At 44.9% G+C, this 18742-nt stretch overlaps 1 long non-coding RNA gene across 1 annotated transcript in view; it reads right to left on the bottom strand.

The window, feature by feature from the left end:
* Positions 1 to 1006: 1006 nt before the first annotated feature.
* LOC117518316 overlaps positions 1007 to 18742 on the bottom strand; it is a 29501-nt gene continuing 11765 nt past the window's right edge. Inside the window, exons 2-4 of the long non-coding RNA XR_004562952.1 lie at positions 16794 to 16797; positions 2690 to 2698; positions 1007 to 1126 (exon numbers count right to left, since the gene is read on the bottom strand). This is a non-coding gene — a long non-coding RNA (uncharacterized LOC117518316). The remainder of the gene's footprint in view (positions 1127 to 2689; positions 2699 to 16793; positions 16798 to 18742) is intronic.

Raw genomic sequence — 18742 nt, 5'->3', positions numbered from 1 at the left:
CAGCATTTGTTGTTCCTCTATTAAAAGGAGGAGACCCTGCAGTTTTAACTAGTTACAGACCAATATCAAATTTGTGTTTTATCAAAAATTCTTGAATCTCTTGTATGTGACCAACTTAAAGAGTTTTTATACTCAAATAAGCTTCTTTCAAAACTGCAATCAGGCTTTAGAAAAAAGCACAGTACCATCACTGCTGCAACAAAAGTGATCAATGATATACTGATTGCTCTTGATAAAAAGCAGTACTGTGCAGTGCTCTTCATTGATCTGTCAAAAGCCTTTGACACTGTGGATCACCTTGTCTTAAAGCGTAGGCTCGTCAGCTTTGGTCTGTCAGATGATGTAGTTTCCTGGTTCACAAATTATTTCAGTGACAGGAGCCAGTGTATTAAATGTGATGCGTTGTGTTCCAAATTTATGAGTATTCACAAAGGGGTGCCACAGGGTTAGGTATTAGGACCTTTGTTATTTATCATGTATGTAAATGATTTAGGACATAATGTCTCTGATGCCAGTGTGCATTTTTATGCTGATGATACAATCATTTACTGCTTTGGTTCATCCCCGGTCAATGCTGTCAAATCTTTGCAAAAAGCTTTTGATGTGGTGCAGCACAAACTGCTGCAGCTAAAACTTGTCCTTAACTCTGACAAAACTAAACTCATGTTATTTTCAAATTCTAGAAAAGGCCCTCAAACTGCCCCTACAGTGTCCACGCTTGAGGGAAATGAAATTGTGATGGTTCATTCATACAAATATCTTGGTATCTTGCTTGACGACACTCTTACCTTCAAACCCCACATCGAGAATCTTGTGGAGAAACTTAAATTGAAACTGGGATTTTTCTTTCGAAATAAATGTTGTTTTTCTTTTGAGGTTAGAAAGCGCCTTGTTACTGCAACTTTTTTTTTTAAATCTATTTTAGATTATGGAGACCTGTTATATATGAATGCTTCAGCTCAGTGCCTGAGAAAGATTGACTCTGTATATCATGCTTCAGTTCATTACGAACTGTAGGACCCTGACTCATCATTGTGAACTGTATTCTCGAGTGCGATGGCCTTCTTTGTCCACCAGGAGGTTGATCCACTGGTATACTTTTATATATAAGGCCATGCTTGGATTACTGCCCTCGTACATCTGTAACTTAATCACACAGAGAAGTGTTGATTCTTATGGTTTGCGTTCCAGCGAACATTTGCTACTCTCTGTTCCTTATGTCCGCACTGAAACTGGAAAAAGGTCCTTCACCTTCTCTGCCCCTTCTTCATGGAACACTTTGCAAAAGCACTGGAAACTTACAGAACTGATCATATTAAATGACTTAAAGCCAGACTGAGAGCACTTGAGACAGTCTCCTTCACATGTACTTGTTTTAATTAATTAATTTATTAATTTATTTTATACTGTAACTGTATTTTTATTGCTGCATCTTGGCCAGGGCTCCCTTGAAAAAGAGGTTTTTAATCTCAATGGGACTTCCCTGGTAAAATAAAGGTTACGAAAGTAAGAAGAAAGGACTAAGGTTAATTATGGAGTTCCACAAGGTTCTGTGATAGGACCGATTTTATTCACTTTATACATGCTTCCCTTAGGCAGTATTATTAGAAAGCATTGCTTAAATTTTCATTGTTACGCAGATGATACCCAGCTTTATCTATCCATGAAGCCAGAGGACACACACCAATTAGTTAAACTGCAGGAATGTCTTTCAGACATAAAGACATGGATGACCTCTAATTTCCTGCTTTTAAATTCAGATAAAACTGAAGTTACTGTGCTTGGCCCCACAAATCTTAGAAACATGGTGTCTAACCAGATCCTTACTCTGGATGGCATTACCCTGACCTCCAGTAATACTGTGAGAAATCTTGGAGTCATTTTTGATCAGGATATGTCCTTCAATGCACATATTAAGCAAATGTGTAGGACTGCTTTTTTGCATTTGTGCAATATCTCTAAAATTAGAAAGGTCTTGTCTCAGAGTGATGCTGAAAAGCTAATTCGTGCATTTATTTCTTCTAGGCTGGACTATTGTAATTCATTATTATCAGGTTGTCCTAAAAGTTCCCTGAAAAGCCTTCAGTTAATTCAAAATGCTGCAGCTAGAGTACTGACGGGGACTAGAAGGAGAGAGCATATTTCACCCATATTGGCTTCTCTTCATTGGCTCCCTGTTAATTCCAGAATAGAATTTAAAATTCTTCTTCTTACTTATAATTTTTTGAATAATCAGGTCCCATCTTAAATTAGGGACCTCATAATACCATATCACCCCAATAGAGCGCTTTGCTCTCAGACTGCAGGCTTACTTGTAGTTCCTAAGGTTTGTAAGAGTAGAATGGGAGGCAGAGCCTTCAGCTTTCAGACTCCTCTCCTGTGGAACCAGCTCCCAATTTGGATTAGGGAGACAGACACCCTCTCTACTTTTAAGATTAAGCTTAAAACTTTCCTTTATGCTAAATCTTATAGTTAGGGTTGGATCAGGTGACCCTGAACCATCCCTTAGTTATGCTGCTATAGACGTAGACTGCTGGGGGGTTCCCATGATGCACTGAGTGTTTCTTTCTCCTTTTGCTCTGTATGCACCACTCTGCATTTAATCATTAGTGATTGATCTCTGCTCCCCTCCACAGCATGTCTTTTTCCTGGTTCTCTCCCTCAGCCCCAACCAGTCCCAGCAGAAGACTGCCCCTCCCTGAGCCTGGTTCTGCTGGAGGTTTCTTCCTGTTAAAAGGGAGTTTTTCCTTCCCACTGTCGCCAAGTGCTTGCTCACAGGGGGTCGTTTGACCGTTGGGGTTTTTCTGTAATTATTGTATGGCTTTTGCCTTACAATATAAAGCGCCTTGGGGTGACTGTTTGTTGTGATTTGGTGCTATATGAATAAAATTGATTTGATTTGATATGTTTCTGTTCTCTTCTTTTTTCTTTGAACTTTTTACCTCTTCATTTGTGCAAGTAACAGTAACAGTAGCATAGTAGCACAGTAGTACTAGTAGTAGTAATATCGTAGCAGCTGTCTCTTCTGGAGGCTCACTCAGAACGCGTCGCATGTATGTTCAACATGCACATGTCGCAGGAGTCTGAGGGAAAGTTTGTGAAAGAGTACAGGCATAGTACTTGTCAATACAAGCTGCACGCCTGTCTTCTATGAGACATGGTGAATATTGTGCCATCAGTTCGTGCCAAGCGTATGTCTGATGCACGTGATCAGTGCATATTCACTTCTTGTAGAGTGCGTGTGACGTGCATATTACCACCTCTGTAAGCCAGGAGTACAGGCCTCCCCTGTGCCACAGACAGTTGGCACGTGCCAGTCATTCCTGACTAGCATGTGACGCAACACAGGAGTGCACATAAAGGGAGGTCCACCACTGCCGCCTCACGTTCTGATGTCGGTGTTCCTGGATTAGCACAGCCAATATCCAGTGCCTCTCCTCAGCTTCTATCATCTGCCTGTGAAGGTTCAACACCATCAAATGCTGCAGCGGTTTGGCCACACCCATTAGGCGCTGTCAGCTGTGATCCTGCACTCTGCCAACATTTTTATCATGGCTTTATTCATAAAAATCATTCAATATTACAAAAAATAGCTTGTGTGGTCATAACACATCATTTTGAAATGGTCCTTGAGGCTGCGCTGCTGTCCAAGGTGCTGAAAGAGTGAAAAGGCCCACTGTGGGTTTGTGCTGCATTACAGCAAAGACAGTGTTGTATAAAGTACCGGAAAATCACACTTAAGTAAAAGTACAGTTACCCATTAAAAAATGACTTTGGTAGAAGTTCAAGTCACCAACTGAAATGCTACTCAAGTAAAAGTCTTAAAGTATCTAGTATTTATTGTACTTAAGTATGACAAGTAATGTACTAAATGTACTCAAGTATTGAAAGTAAAAGTACAAGTAAATGTTAGTAATCAAAAACGGACTGATTTTTTTTATATTACAAAGTTTATCTAGGCTTGTAAACGACTAATAGTATTAGTCAAAATACTGAAAATTGTGCACATCACACAAAAAACACTTCAGAAACAAGGTTTCAAAACCTAAACGAGAGTAGGCTACTCACTAGGTGTTCACAGGAAACACTTATTTATTTCTACATGTATTTATTTATTTTCATTGTTACATGGTTTTATCTTTTCTGTTGTGTTTTTGTTATGTGGGCCGCTGAAGAGGAGGTACTGCTGGCCCACCACCACCAGAGGGCGCCCTGCTTGGAGTGCGGGCTCCAAGCACGAGAGGGCGCCAGACCCAGAAGAAGTGACACACAGTCTCACATCGGCCTGGACTTCATCACGGGCCTCCCGACGTCCCAGGGCAACACCGTAATTCTCACGATAGTGGACCAGTTCTCCAAGGCGGCCCACTTCGTGGCCCTCCCGAAGCTCCTGACAACCCAGGAGACGGCAGACCTCCTGGTCTGCCACGTCATGCGGCTGCATGGGATACCATCGGACATTGTTTCAGATCGTGGTCCCCAGTTCTCTTCGCAGGTGTGGAAGAGTTTCTGTAAGGAGCTGGGGGCCACCGTGAGTCTCTCGTCTGGGTACCACCCCCAGACAAACGGCCAGGCAGAGCGGGCTAACCAGGAGCTGGAGCAGGCCCTTCGCTGCGTCACCTCCGCGCACCCGGAGGCCTGGAGTCACCATCTGGCCTGGATCGAGTAGGCCCATAACAGCCAAGTTTCGTCTGCTACCGGCCTCTCCCCTTTTGAGGCATGTTTGGGGTACCAGCCCCCATTGTTCCCGCTGGTGGAGGGAGAGGTCGGTGTGCCCTCGGTCCAGGCCCACCTCAGGAGGTGCCGCCGGGTGTGGCAAACCGCCCGCTCTGCCCTGTTAAAGGCCCGGACGAGGGCCAAGGCCCATGCGGACCGCCGGCGTTCCCCGGCCCCCACATACCAGCCCGGGCAGGAGGTGTGGCTCTCGACCAAGGACATCCCTCTGTGTGTCGACTCCCCGAAACTGAAAGACAGGTTCATTGGTCCATTTCGTGTTCTCAAGATCATCAACCCGGCCGCAGTGAAGCTCCAACTCCCGGCTTCACTGCGGATTCACCCTGTTTTTCATGTTTCCCGTCTAAAGCCACACCACACCTCGCCCCTCTGTGCTCCGGGACCTACGCCGCCTCCTGCCCGGCTCATTGACGGGGAGCCTGCCTGGACAGTCCGCAGGCTCCTGGACGTCCGTCGTAAGGGCCGGGGGTTCCAATATCTGGTGGACTGGGAGGGGTATGGACCTGAAGAACGCTCCTGGGTGAAGAGGAGCTTCATCCTGGACCCGGCCCTCCTGGCCGATTTCTACACAAGACATCCGGACAAGCCTGGTCGGACGCCAGGAGGTGCCCGTTGAGGGGGGGGGGTCCTGTTATGTGGGCCGCTGAAGAGGAGGTACTGCTGGCCCACCACCACCAGAGGGCGCCCTGCTTGGAGTGCGGGCTCCAAGCACGAGAGGGCGCCAGACCCAGAAGAAGTGACAGCTGTCATTCATCCTCTGCACCAACTGTCACTCGTTCATCATCATCATCACCACCATAAAAGCCGGACTGCAACTCCACCTCCTCGCCGAGAAATCGCAACTACTGAAGAGGTAATTTCTCTGCTGACTGACACTTTGTGTGTAATAACCTGAACTTCTGTTGCAGCCGTTTTCCTGGAGTGTTGCCTTGTCTGGGGGATTGGTGTTTGGTGTGACAGCGACGGCTTTGCCTCACACCCCAACCCAGATAAGTGGTTAACCAGGAGCTGCACGAGTGTGTGATTGGAGGTGGAGGTGCTCCCTCCTAACTGTGTATGGACTGTGGATTACTGAGTGTGCGGACTCACACTCATTCATCTTATCTCTGCTTTCTGCCAGCAGTACCAGGGTCGACAGCCGAAGAAAGAGGCCACCTGGGGACTCGGGACTTGGCGGCTCCGGTGTTCTTCAGACCGTTGGTGGTGGAAGCCATGTGGGACGCGGCTTCTCTCTCTATCTTCGAGCCTGCCCACACGTCAGCTGGTGTCAATTCACTGTGCAGATTTCTGTGAATTTAGTTGTGTATTATCACAACATTAAATTGTTAGTTTTTGGCTTATTCATTGTCCGTTCATTTGCGCCCCCTGTTGTGGGTCCGTGCTACGACACCTTCCCAACAGTTTTGTTTCATTAGGTTCTTTTTGTCTATTTCTCTAAAATTGTAATGTAACATTATTAGTCTATTATTATTGACTATTATTGTCTATTATGTAGACTATTATTGTTGTTGCTATTATTAATATATGAATAAGAATAAATTTAAAAATTACAATTTGACTATTTTATGACAACAAATGCTGAGCCATTAATTATACAGAAAACAAATCAACACAAACATGCTGATGCAAACAGCTTAATGCTAATTTTAACATCGAATACGCCATAGACATGCTAACGCGTTAGCATCAGTCCCATTTTTAAGTTATAAAATACATCTATCAACTGTTTCAGAAGACCATAACAGGTTGGTTTAACATAAAATTATTAAATATTACTCACAGACATATGCTCTTCAGGGTTTTAGCGGGAACAAAATAGGATAAAGCGAAATTAAACAATGAATCCATGAATCGTAGATCGAAGCACTGCTTCGATCTGCGAATCACTGCTTCGATCTGCGAATCACTGCTTCGATCTGCGAATCACTGCTTCGATCTGCGAATCACTGCTTCGATCTGCGAATCACTGCTTCGATCTGCGAATCACTGCTTTGATTGGTTCAAGGTTCAAAGCAAAGCCGCGCTGCAGAAAAGTTGATTACAGACTCGCTGCAGGTCTGTATTCAATGTAGCAAAATTAGCATTTTCCTGACAAACACCCCCCAAGTGCGCAAGTGCGCATCTGCAAAAAAGCCTACCGGACATGGCTCATGACAAATCGGCCTGACTTCATTGCAGTGACTAGATGTCTGTGGGTGAAAAAACTTTTTTCATGTGTGTGTTGCTTTTTTTTTTTAACGAGTAACGGCATGGCGCATAGAAAATGTATCGGAGTAGAAGTATGCAATTAAGGTCAGAAATGTAGTGAAGTAAAAGTGAAAGTAAGCTGAATTAAAAAAAACTCAAGTAAAAGTACAAATTCTCCCAATATGTACTTAAGGACAGTAGTGAAGTATTTTTACTTTGTTACTATACAACACTGAGCAAAGACAATATAGTACCAAGAGGCAAAGCTCAATAGAACACATAGCAACAGATTCCCCCATGACTCTGTTCTGCTGCCACCATGTCAGACTCATTTAAATCTTCCAGACCCACACAGTCTGTGGTCAGGTTAGTATGCGTTCTTGATTTTTTTTACAAGACCCATAGAATTTGTATGTGCAGGACCAAAAATCTCCTCTGGCAGCCTGTCACCTTCACCTTCTACGCACCTGTGCAAGTGGTACGCACCTATCTTACATGGTTTAGCCAGTTTCATGTGTGAGGGAGGTACCTCAGTGATGATGACCCGTAGTGCCTGAAGCAGGTCAAGAGATCATTCATCTTTCAGTTGGCTGTGGCAGACAGATGGCTCATTTTGAGAAGGGGGAGATCAGTTTTGCACCTCAGTGATTGCAACCCAGTGACCATCATGGCTCCATAGCTTGCTGGTTATGTGTTTCATCAGCATATTCTTCTAGACATGAGACCGTAGAGAAAACAAGTCAAATGGACGTCATCCGATTATGACAAACGAGACATTAATTAGTAAAAATATGAGAATATATTTTCCTCATGCAAGTCCAGTTTTCCCAGCGAGAGTCAGTGGGAATGAAAGCGATCAGAGGCCATTTTTCTTTCACAGATCGGCCGTGGACTCTGTGAAAATGGGGTGTTACATACAATGTGACTAAGATTTGTAAGTCAGAACTTAAATGACTTAAAAGTCATTTCATGATTTGTCATGATTTAGTGGACTGCTGCGATGTCCTCCAGCCCCCATGACCCTTAATTGGCGTAGGCCAGGGGTGGCCAACTTCGGTCCTCGAGAGCCACATTCCTGACACTCTTAGTTGTCTCCCTGCTCCAACACACCTGAATCCAATGAAAGACTCATTATGAGTTTGCTTTGCAAACTTAATACCCATTACTACATTGGACAATGTTGAAATTGAGGATGGCCCGTTGGCTGTTCCTGCCATATCAAATGTTTTGTGTCTGCTACCGATAACTCACATGGAATGTCTCAAACCTAAATCTACTTCCAGGCATCTTATATATGCTACACTGGAACCACCTCTAAACCCAAACAGTTCAATTGTCAACCCCACTGAGGTGCTTAGTCTGGGTCTCATTAACATATGATCACTATCGTCAAAATAATTGTTGATTAATGATCTAATTATGTATCTACACTTAGATATGATTGGGTTGTGTGAAACCTGGCTTAAAAGTACAGCAGTCCTCCCCTTAAATGAGGCCTGCCTACCAGCATCAATATTTAGTCACGTCCTTCGAGATGCAAAGCAAGGCAGGGGTGCTGCTCTTATTTATAAATCTAGGTTTAGCTTATTAGCTGTTGCAGGAGTGACAAATACAACTTGTCTGAGCATCTGATTCTCCGCTCTACCCATGATGCTACGTATTGCCAAGGTCAGAAGAATAAAAATCAGTGGTATTATTGTGTCACTGTATTTTGAATTCTTAGAAGAATTTGGTGCCTTCATCTCTAACTTGTCATCTAGTGCAGATACTTTGTGTTCCTATGGTGAACAAAAAGTCTACGGGTCACATAGCTTTCTCTTATCGTGCCCCTGTTCTGTGGAATGATCTCCCTGCTCAATAAAACAGTCACATTCTGTAGAGACTTTCAAGTCCAGACTTTAGACGCACTTATTTTCTCTTTCGTATGGCTAGCACACTGGCATACTATGTTACTATGCTTTTTACTCTTTTAATTCATTTTATTAGGAAACAGAGCGAGCTGCGGCCTCAACTTTATCTAAAGTCTGAGTCTTTTAGTGAAGCTTAGGGCTAGTGCCGGCGATCACCTTAGAATTTCTTTTGTTTTTCTTGTTTTTTAATGCTGACAAATTACACTGTATTTGTTATCTTTCTGATGCCTGATTCTGTTTTTTTTTTTTTTTTCTTTTCTCTCTGTTTGAGGTGCGACTCCATCCAGAAATGGGTGTGGTATCTGTTCCGGAAACCCTCCTGCCCTGTGCAACGGCAACATTTCCTGTATATTTGTTTTGTGAATTGTTTTGTAATTTGTGTATGTAGCATGGCCCAAACAGAGGGTCACCCCTTTGAGTCTGATCTGCTTGAGGTTTCTTCCTCAGAGGGAGTTTTTCCTTTCCACTGTCACCTGTGTTCTTGCTCTGGTGCTTGGTAAGGTTAGACTTTATTTGTGTGAAGCTCTTTGAGGGAACTTTGTTATTATTTGGCACGTAATTAATGAAAGTACATTGAAATTGAAATTTGTTTTATGAGTGTATTATAATGTAAATATACAAAATAAATCCACTGATTGTCATTTTAATACTGAACAACAACAAAAGTGGAGCTCTGATTATGAATTCAGACAGAAACTGACAAATCTTAAAGACTAAAAACTCAGATTTTTTATTTGTAATTCGATAATTTGCTGATGATGCGTTAATTTCAGACACAAGTTTGTTTCATGGTGCAAATTTTCATCTTTTTCACCTCAGAGTTTTTCACTTCATGTTGGTGTTGTAACTGTGTGCGGATCAGCTGAGTGCTGCAACTCAGATAACTGCAACAACAAAACTCTGCCTGGTAAATCAGTTCTGATGGTTTGATGATCAACAGTCAGACTGCATCCTGGTGTTAGTTCGTGTTCTGGAAACATCAGTCAGATTCTGATTCCTCCAGACCTTTCAAGTCTGCGTGTGGTTTACTCAGATTTATATTTGCACTGAAAGGCTGCACCTTACCTTTCATTGCACTGGTTACAATGACAATAAAGAATCTATATCTGTAACTGTATCCACGTATTGGGCCAATTTCCCTGAAGGAGTCTTCCAAAAGGATGAATAAAGTTCCATCTCATCTAAAGAAGAAGGTCATTTGTTGTATTACACACAACAAAAAGAGTCACCTGCATTACTCACAGCTGACCTCTGAACTCCCACTTTATTGTTGCCAAACCACATCACTGAACACAGTAAAACTATATTAAAGTGTAGAAGAGGTTCTTCCCCCTTTTTGTTTTTTGTTCATAGACACAGCTGTGTTGCCAGATTGGGGGTCACATGCTTGGTTGGTGTTGTTCTAATTATACTCGTACACAGGATCACTTCCATCTGACCTGTTTTCTTGTTCTGATCATGTCTGGAAGTGTGTGCTGGTGCAATGCATCTTCCCCAAATCATGGAACCGCCTTGAGCACCGGGTGACAATCACCCAGACAGACAAGTGGTCCACTCCCAGCTTCCCTTGATTGTTTTTTTTTTTTTATGTTGTCTCAACCAAGCTTCTAAATGATTGTACCTTAGGTGCGTTTTTTTCTGGCGACTGATTCTGGTTTCTCTCTCTCTCTCTTTGTCTGAGGTGCGGATGACATCATGACGTCACGGCTGGAATTGACAACTGCATAATTTCTGAACTGATCATGGATCGGACTCCGCCACGGGAACAGGCCCACTGAATGAAATGAGCTGCTGGATGACCCCTGCCTGTGGACTGGACGCCTGAATGGACTTCTCATTAAATGCATCTACTTATGTTCTGTTTTGTAAAACTTTGCAAAATTTTGTAACTGTTAGAATGACCTAAACAGACGGTCACCCCTCTGAGTCTGGTCTGCTTGAGGTTTCTCCTCAATATCATCAGGAGTTTTTTTCTTACCACTGCCACCTGTGTTCCTGCTCTTGGGGTTGATAAGGTTCAGCCTTACTTGTCTGAAGCACCTTGAGGCAGCTTTATTGTGATTTGGCGCTATATAAATGAAATAAAATGAAAATAAATTGAAATTTAATCTGTTGTTAACCCTTTAACCCTCTCATCACACACAGATGAATCCACCACATGGCCAAAATATCAACATGGACGTCCTGCTGAATATCTCTTGGTGTCTGGTCGTATTGCACAATCTGGAACCACCACCAGACTCCCCCTGATATTTTATTCTGGCAAACATTTGGTTCAAGATGAAGCAGGAATACACGTCATGTTTAATGTTTCAATTACTGTTTATTGTGACCACACCATACCACCATACCATAACATACCAACTTTATTAATAAAGCACCTTAAGGCAGACAGAGCTGACACAAAGTGCTGTAGATGAAACACATAAGACAAATTAAAATACAATAAAATGAAGAAAAGAACCAATAAAATGCAAATTAAAACACTAACTGAGCTAATTTCCATTTTATTACAATTGAAACATAGAAGACAAGATTAGATAATAAAAGAAAAAACAAGTAATTGATAACATTGTCACTCATTAAATCCCAAACATTTGTTTATTTAATACCCAGTCATCCCCAAGACATTTATCCACATTTAAAGTACTTAAAATGATCCAGTCAGGACTGATACGTGATTATGTGACAAAGTTCCACTCCCATGAGTATATATGATATTTCTGTGCAATTCTAGACCACATCTCCAGAAGCACATTAGCTCTGAGGTGGAGATGAAGCTAATTTGGTTCGACATCTTCTGTGAGCTTCTGAAAGACCTGGGCCCATTTTCACAAAGCATCCTAAGAGTAGAAGTAGCTCTTAGTGATGTCATTCAAATAAAACTTAGAATTTCTCAAATTCTCAGACATTTCTTAGAATTTTCCCTTGGAAGATAAAAGATATTCACAAAGCATCTTCTGCTTTAACAGAGCTCCAAAGGTGCAAAACTGTTAAGAAGAGGGAGGAGAACGACGTCACTAAGAAATACTTTGAGCCTTAGGATGCTTTGTGAATATGAGCCCTGATGCTTTGTGGATTCTCAGCAAGTCAGATTCAATAATTGAAATCACAGAATAGCCACAAATGTGTAAAGATCGATTAATTAAGCTCAATACAACACAAATACGTATGTGTGTTTAAAACCCCAAAATAACGTACACAAATGACAGATGGAAAAAGATTCAGATTCATGAAAGATGGAAAATCCTAGAAAAAGGAAAAAATTAAGAATCCAAGCAGGAGATGCATCAGGCTCAGTGTGAAACAGGAGTGACCGGAAGTTGTTGTTGCAGAATTACACAAATTGCCCGTGCAGCAGGTGGGTCCACTGGTGATGTTCCCAATGTTTGGCACAAATTGCATCACAGCACTGGCAAAGTTTGAGCACAAGTTTGAAGAGGCACAGCCAGAGATGGTCCCGTTGACTCCAAAACTTGGAAGCGACACTATAAATGATGGAACCAGTTTTAAACACAAATGAACTTAAATACCCTGAAATCACCTGAGTCTTGTAAATATCAAACTGTGATGATGAAGAAAATGAGTGTGTGCTTTGATGTTGTTGCATCATAAAGACTGACCTTTGGTATTGAAACAGTGGTCCTCCACTCCTTCACACTGTATTGTAATGTTGCACTGAGATGTTATTGGATCACAAGTGAAACACTTCAGACTGTTTGCGACATTTGCAGGAGCGATGGGGACTGAAACAGAGAGGAATCAGAATCTGATTGATGTTTCCAGAACACAAACTAACACCAGGATGCAGTCTGACTGTTGATCATCAAACCATCAGAACTGATTTACCAGGCAGAGTCTTGTTGTTGCAGTTATCTGTGTTGCAGCACTCAGCTGATATGCGCACAGATGCAACACCAACATGAAGTGAAGCTGTTAGAGGTCCTGCTGACGTACACAGGTTGGAACCAGCACATCCCCTGAAGAACTGTTGGGTGCCAACAGCTGGTGATGTTAAATTTGCTAGAAAATCAAGGAGATATTTGATAAAGGTGACTGAAAACATTTTGGAGTCAAGTTCAGGTGCTGCACATTGTTTGCTCAGGTGCTGCTGGAGATGGTAGCTCTCCAGTTTTACCTCTTTTTAGCTCCTTTTTCCTTTCCTTTTTTACCTTCTGCTCTTCTCATGAACACATTGTGTGTTATATCCCGTGGATATTTTTCACTTTTCAACGCTACCAGGAACCAGTTTTTCCCTTATTCAAGAAAGGAACGACTGGCTCTGAGAGCAAAGGGACAGGCACAAATATGACTCCCCATCCCGGCAGAGCTAAGGAGGAGACACAGAGGCTGCAAGGCCAGAACTAAACTAAAGCTTAAGCTAGCAGACAACCGGAGGCGCCACAAACCATCAATTCCCGCAGTGAATATAAGAAATGTGAACTCACTGCCAAACAAGAAGGATGAGCTGTCAACACTGAAACACCAGAGGATTTACAGCGAGAGCAGCTTGTTAATCTTTACAGAGATGTGGCTAACCCAGCTTGGACCAGATGCTAACGTGGACCTGCTGGGATTCACTGCTGTGACAGCCAACATAGATGCTGAAGCGTGTGGAAAAAGCAAAAGTGGGGGTCTTATCATGTATGTTAACAGCCGCTGGTGTAACCCAGGACACATCTCTGTAAAGACGGTCCTGTGCTGCAAAGACTGTTACTCCTCACCTTCATCTGTTCCTCGATGCTGTCCTGGTCGTTCAGTGTGTCGGGCAGCCTGTCATCCAAGTCTCTGGAGAGTTGGTCAGCGACCTTCTTCAGCTTCGAGACATTGAGTCTCTTTACAGCCTTCTGACCCTGGGGTCTTCTTGCTGGTTGGATGCAAAGTTTGCACTTAGAGACGATGAGCTGGTGGTCAGTCCAGCACTCGGCGCTGCACATCGACTTGGTCACCCGCACGTCCTGCCTATCCCTCTTCCTGGTGATGACATAATCGATCAGATGCCAGTGCCTGGAACGCGGGTGCATCCAAGATGTCTTGTTGCGGATGGGGAGACGGAACAGGGTATTGGTGATGACGAGGTCGTGTGCAACACAGGTTTTGAGAAGCAGCAGTCCGTTGCTGTTGCACTTGCCAATGCTATGTCTTCCAATGGCTCCATCTCAGGTCTGGTGGTCGACCCCTACTCTAGCATTGAAGTCCCCAAGGACAAAAAGTTTCTCGGACTGTGGGACTGCTGCAATAAGGGTGTCGAGTTCTTCATAGAACTTGTCCTTGATGTCTTCAGGGTTTGTCATGGTGGGGGCATATGCGCTAATCAGAGTCGCATTCTTCTTTCCCCCCAGCAGGAGCTGAAGAATCATCAGTCATTCTTTGATGCCCTCTGGAAGCTTGGCAAGTTTCCTTGCGAGATGGGACTTGATGGCAAAGCCAACTCCTGCTTCTCGCTGTTCAGCACTGCTGCGACCGCTCCAGAAGAAAGTGTATCCGCCACCTTGTTCTGTGAGCTGGCCCTTGTCCGCAAGGCGTGTTTCGCTGAGTGCCGCTATGTCCACGTTGTAGCAAGCTACTTCCCTGGCCACTAGCACCGTTCTTCTTTCTGGCCTGTCTGCTTTGATGTTATCCAGCAAGGTTCGCACATTCCATGTGCCAAGATTTAATACCTTCACTTTCTTTTTTGCTGAGTTACGACCGCTGAGTGGGATCCCCGCAAGTCGCGGTATGCTTACCGGGGTGAGTTTAAGCAGGCTATGTTTGAGGCACCTTTTCTAGCCCCTTCCTCTGTGGAGGTGAACAGAGTGATCCTAAATAGGGCTGCTCAGTCGCCCAGGGGGCTGCCGAACTCCACTGCTACTTCAGTCCAGTAGAGAGCGACCCTATGCCCTGGGCCGCCTGTGTGCAGGTTTGTGACTACAGCTCCCAGTGTATCCGCACCGGCTGCTTCGCCACTCGCCCATCGCCACAGGACTTGTGTTTTTTTTTTTTTATTACGGTGGTGGGTGTGTGGTGGTGGGTGGAGTCATGACTTGCGCGTGACTTGGATTTAAGTGAGGGGGGGTTGCGCACAGTCGTCAGCCTCACTCTCTTATCCTGGCCCTTCTGTGTCCAGTGACAAGACATAGTCAGGACGGCTGGAGATGGCTCAGGATGCACTGTATGGCCAACAGTGTCCTTAGTGTCTCACTGTGCCCTGTTCGCGCTCCACAGCGCTTTGCTGGGTCCGCCTTTCTGCCCGTTGAACCAATCTGTTGGTTTCCTCCACCCAGTCCGCCGGATCCAGTCTTCGCATGCAAGGGTAGACAAGCCCAAATACACTGAGGGTTTTAGACCCGTCAGCTACCCTTCGCCTGGTTCAGCCGGCCAGTCGAAGCCGTTGCCGGGGTGTGGCCGCTGTTGTATGCTAACACCTGCTAGGAGCCACAGGGGAGAGCTGAGTGCATGGTGAGGACCAAGATGGGCAAACTACTCCGAAGAGCACAACATGTCCCCCCAACAGAGGTACTACCTCTACCATACACCCCATACACCCCTTTACTTTACTGTTTACTTTAGGTAACAGTCAATTAAACAATAGGTGACGTGTGGGCAGGCTCGAGGACAGGAGACGCCTGTCCAGAGAAGAGTCGGGCCCCACACGATTTCCACTGCCAGCAGAGACCTGCAACACACCGGAGCCGCCAAGTCCTGAGTCCCCAGGTGGCCACTGCCTCCAGCTGTCAGATCGGGTACTGCTGGCAGGCAGCAGAAACAGATTATGTGGGTGTGTGGAACACCCAGCAACAGTCAGCAACTCACAGTTCCTTCCTGAGGGAAAAGTCCTCCACTTCCAGGTAGCAGGAGAACACACTACGTGCAGTGCCTACTGTAACACTTAAGAATTTAGGAGTGGAATCGCCAACTCCTCCAAATTCCTACAAACCAGCTCCAAGCTGCAAGTTACAGAAAGTTACGACTGCAAAACAGTCAGAAACAATACGTGCATACGGCACAGATATGGCTGAGACGTTACCTGTCGGGTAAGCTGATTTCTCGGCAGGGAAGTGATGTCTCTGCCAGGCTTTTATGGTGGATGGTGATGATGGGTTGAGTGGTGACAGCTGTCAGCTCCGGGCTCCTGGTAGGCGACTGCGCCCTCTGGTGCCTGAAGCCCGCCTTCAGGCAGGGCACCGTCTGGTGTTGGGCGAGCAGTACCTCATCTTCGGGCGGCCCACACAACAGTAACTCAGACAGAACAATCGGAGAGAAAAAGTCTAACCAAATACCAGCATTACTGAAAGCAGTCGAACATAAAGATATGTCTTTGGGATGGTTATGAATAATTTTTTTCTCTAATAGTTAAAATTTTATTAGCAAAGAAAGTCATGAAGTCATTACTAGTTAAAGTTAAAGGAATACTCGGCTCAATAGAGCTTTGACTCTTTGTCAGCCTGGCTACAGTGCTGAAAAGAAACCTGGGGTTGTTCTTATTTTCTTCAATTAGTGATGAATAGTAAGATGTCCTAGCTTTATGGAGGGCTTTTTTTTATAGAGCAACAGACTCTTTTTCCAGGCTAAATGAAGATCTTCTAAATTAGTGAGATGCCATTTCCTCTCCAGTTTACGGATTATCTGATTTAAGCTGCGAGTTTGTGGGTTATACCACGGAGTCAGGCACTTCTGATTTAAGGCTCTCTTTTTCAGAGGAGCTACAGCATCCAAAGTTGTGCTCAATGAGGATTTAAAGCTATTGACGAGATACTCTATCTCACTCACAGAGTTTAGGTAGCTACTCTGCACTGTGTTGTAGCAGGTAGTAACAGGTGAAGTATCCAAAAAAGATGTAGCAGAAAAAGGTTAACAAGTTTATTGATGAAAATGTGCACTGGAACTGAGGGTGGACGCACACAGACACCGAGTTGTGCTAGTGCAGTGTGGAGGACTGCAAAGACCAGGTGAAATGTCAGCAGATAGCTGTGGAAGCAGGACAATTCTGGAGACAAAGCAGACAGGTTTTAGAATCTCGAAGACTCAGTAGCAGGAATTAACCAACAGAGAAAGTAGTTAGCATGGAGGAGCAACAGCACCACACGGAAAATGGAATAATTTGGCAAAGCTGGAGCAGAAATCCTGGGTTTAAGGATGGTGGCTGGTGAGGTGCAGATGAGACAGCTGCCACAGGTGTCAGCAATCAGCAGCACCACCAGCAGGAGCAGAGAGAGAGACAGAGTGAATGTTTGTGTGTGTTTGTCTTTTCTGTCTGTGTGAGGTGCGAATGACATCATGAAGTCACAGGCTGGATTTGACGACAGTAATTTCTGAACTGATCATGGATCGGACTCTGCCACGGGAACAGGCCCACTGAATGGAATGAGCTGCTGGATGACCCCTGCCTGTGGACTGGACACCTGAATGGACTTCTCATTAAATGCATCTACTTATGTTGTTATGTTCTGTTTTGTAAAACTTTGCAAAATTTTGCAACTGTTAGAATGACCAAAACAGAGGGTCACCCCTCTGAGTCTGGTCTGCTTGAGGTTTCTCCATCAATATCATCAGAAGGAGTTTTTTTCTTACCACTGCCACCTGTGTTCTTGCTCTTGGGGTTGATAAGGTTCGGCCTTACTTGTGTGAAGCACCTTGAGGCAGCTTTATTGTGATTTGGCGCTATATAAATGAAATAAAATGAAAATAAATTGAAATTTAATCTGTTGTTAATGTTGTGAAAGTGTAGTGACACGGACCCACAACAGGGGGCGCAAATGAACGGTCAATAGATGAGCCAAAAATTAACAATTTAATGTTGTGAAGGAGCACAACGAACATACAGACAATCTCAGAATAAGATTACAGTCAATCCACAAAGGTGACGTCTGGGCAGGCTCGAGGATAGAAGATGTCTGTCCTGAGAAGAGCCGGAACCACACGATTTCTGCCACCACCGAACCTGGTGAATACTGGAGCCGCCAAGTCCCGAATTCCCAGGTGATCACCGTCCCCGACTGTCGGATCTGGTACTGCTGGCGAGAACAAAGACAGTCAAGTGTAGGTGTGTGTACACCCAGTGACAACAACGGTGGGAATGCCACCTCCACCTCTCACTCAGAAAACAGGTACGTGCAGCAGTTGAGAGTACTTATCACAGAATAGCGTGGGGAGCGAAGACGTCAGCTCTCCACGTCTCTCACACTCAGCCTCCGGCTGCGAGCACTCACGGAACTGACTGAAACACTGTGTAACAAACACTTGTCAGAAAAGACAAAAGCAAAAGCAACGGCTGAGAGTTTTACCTCCAATGAAGTACGATATCTCGGCGATGAGGTGGAGATTACGTCTGGGTTTTATGGAGTGCGATGATGAAGAATGAGTGACAGCTGTCAGGAATTAATGAGTGACAGCTGTCACTCCCGGCTGTGTCCGTGGCGGCAGCACCCTCTCGTGCCTGAAGCCCGCACTTCAGGCAGGGCGCCCTTTGGTGGTGGGCCAGCAGTACCTCCTCTTCTGGCGGCCCACACAACAGGACCCCCCACTCAACGGGCGCCTCCTGGTGCCCGACCAGGCTTGTCCGGGTGTCGACGGTAGAAATCGGCCAGGAGGGCCGGATCCAGGATGAAGCTCCTCTTCACCCAGGAGCGTTCTTCGGGTCCATACCCCTCCCAGTCCACCAAATACTGGAACCCCCGGCCCATTCGACGGACGTCCAGGAGCCGGCGCACTGTCCAAGCCGGCTCCCCGTCAATGATCCGGGCAGGAGGCGGCGCCGGACCGGGAGCACAGAGGGGTGAGGTGTGGTGAGGCTTGATTCTGGACACATGAAAAACCGGGTGGATCCGCAGTGAAGCTCCGACTCCCAGCTTCACTGCGGCAGGACTGAGGATTTTGAGGATCTTGAATGGTCCTATGTATCGGTCCTTCAACTTAGGGGAGTCCACTTGGAG

The sequence above is a fragment of the Thalassophryne amazonica genome, chromosome 10 (assembly GCF_902500255.1).
Source record: "Thalassophryne amazonica chromosome 10, fThaAma1.1, whole genome shotgun sequence".
NCBI classification, from domain to species: Eukaryota; Metazoa; Chordata; class Actinopteri; order Batrachoidiformes; family Batrachoididae; genus Thalassophryne; species Thalassophryne amazonica.
Note: the sequence above shows the minus strand (reverse complement) of the source record. Positions and strands in the feature narration are given on the sequence as shown.